Source organism: Podarcis filfolensis, assembly GCF_964270895.1.
Source record: "Podarcis filfolensis genome assembly, chromosome: 13".
Classification (NCBI taxonomy): Eukaryota; Metazoa; Chordata; class Lepidosauria; order Squamata; family Lacertidae; genus Podarcis; species Podarcis filfolensis.
In genome coordinates, this window is record NC_139615.1 from 27,383,406 (window position 1) to 27,385,893 (window position 2,488).

Consider the following 2,488-nt stretch of genomic DNA (forward strand, 5'->3'; position numbering starts at 1 on the left):
AGCCATGTTGGGATTGGTCTGAAAAGCAGTTTAAAACTGAAGAACAGAACTTGAAATAATATTCTCCCAGATTAAGGCACTGATTTAGATATCTCAGGACTCAACGGCTTTTTTTCCCCCTGTGGGAAATGTTCCTAAATGAAAATGTTGGACTCCAACCCCCAACAGCCTTAGCCAGTGTGGCCAATGGCTCAGGAGTGATGAGAGTAGTAGGCCAACAATATTTCCAGGACCATAAACTCCCCATCCCTCTCTTTTAACAGGGATGACCTATGCCATTAAAAAGATTTATTTATTTATTTAAAGGAATATTACTACATTTATATTGGACCTTTCCTCCAATGAGTTTGATGTGGCACTCCCCACTTTCCGTTTTATCCTCACAACAACCCTTTGAAGTAAGTCAGGCTGAGAGACGGTGAGTGGCCCAAGATCACCCAGTGAGCTTCATGGCTGAGGAGATTTGAGGTCCCCAAGGTCCTGGCCTAACACTCTAGCCCAGGGTGGTTCAGCGCACGTCCCAAGGGCCACATGTGGACCTCAAGGCCTTTTTCTGGCAGGGCCCTTGAGTCCTCCCACCTCCTTCCTAAAGCTTAGTTGGAGATTTCTCAGCTTTGGGAATGGGGTGGGAGGGCTCTAGGAACCTGCCACAGCCTTGCACCTTCTTCCCCGAATCTGGAAGCAACTTGCTTATCAGTGTTGAGAAAGCAGTGTGATGGCTGGGGGGGGGCACCAAGTTTTGGCCTTGCTCCCCCCCCCCCACCGCTGTGCAACAAGGCAGTGTGTGGCCCATGAGTTGAAGTACTTTTGCAGACTTGGTATGAAAAGTTGGACTGCCTGCTAGCCATGACGCCACAGTTGCTCTTCCAAGTTTAGTTGCTATTCAGACAACGTATTACTGTACTTACACTTTTACGCAACCTTTAAAAACCGCCTGTAAAATGTAGAGCTGCAAAGCTTGCAGACTAGCAAATAGCGATGTCATTCATAATTAGGCACCTACATAATTTTCCAGCGTGAGGAAAGGAATATAGACATACAAAACATGTAACTAGAACTGTATTAATAATGAAAAAGTCCAAAACTTCAGTAACAAAGGAACAGGCTTATAGGTGCATAGGTTTGTGCAGAAAATGTGGGGGAAAGGCCATGTATATCTTTCTTCGAAATAAATAAACACTTGTGAGCAACAGCTGAGATAGCTATCTCTCTAGCTGTTACGAAACAGCAGCTAGAAACATATGTGGTCTTGTACAAACTTGTTGATCACTTTCTAAGAAACAGTCACCTGCCCTTGCTGATTTCAACAGAGACACAAAACAACCTCATCTCACTGCCTCCCTGATCTATGTTTGTGTGCCATAATCCAAACGGTTTACAATTTTTACTCACTCTGTCCTGTCTTGCATGAGCAAATCTCCTTTTCCACCTCAGACTCAGCCCCACCTACAATACTAATGGGAGTGGAATTGATTTTCAGAGTTGCCTCGTTGTCACTTTACAGTATGAAATACATTATACACAACTGGTGGTGGTGCTGCTGCTATTACAACGGAACTGGAAATGCAGTATGTCTCACAAAAGCCTAGTCTCTTCTTCATGCACACATGCAGATTACATCGCATACAACAGGACTGGGGAACTTGTAGCCTCCCAAATGCCATTGGTCAGGGATGATGGGAGCTGTAGTCCAAAAGCATCTAGCGGCCAAACAGCCACAACACACGTGTCTTCCCTCTCTCCACCTGAATACAAAATACTGGGGACAAATCCCCAGGCTAGCAATTAATTTCTCCCCACCAACATCCGACCCAGAGATCACGAGTTCTCCCCGAAAATCACAACCCATCCCCATGAAACCTCACTTTCAGTTAGTTGATCTCTCACACACGTGTCTGCTTTATACACACGTATGCTCAGCCCTCCCTGCTACTGTGCGTCCCAGACTCCTAATAGATCCGTTTCACAAACTTCAACCACTTCCCGCACCTTTTCCTTCCACACCGGTCACATTCCTCCATCCCAACGCAACCACTCCATTCTTTTTGTATTTATGTTTTCCCAGCGGCCGAACCCCTTTGCTCCTTTCCCCCTCCCTCCAGCCAATAAAAGTGTCCCACTGCTCCAACAACTACCAATCAACACTCCTACCGCACTCCCACCCGCTATCAGACAATAAGTGCCTCCCGCCTCCTTTTTTTCCCAACCAATCACTGCCACAGCCTTCACCTCCCAAGAAACCAATGGGCGGAATCCTACACGGAATCCCGCCCAACGACCTGAACGTTTCGCGACGCGCTTTAAATCTCGCCTCTCTTCGCCCACCGTAGCCAATGAGGGATACGCAAACGTCTTCCTTCCAACCAATGGCGTTGCTTCCTCCTCCCCACCCCCCCCACGCGCCTGCCCTCCGCTGTCAACCATTTAGCGCTCTCTCTCGCTTCCTGCTTTCCACGCCCCCGCTCTGACTCCGCCCCCTTTTGCTCTC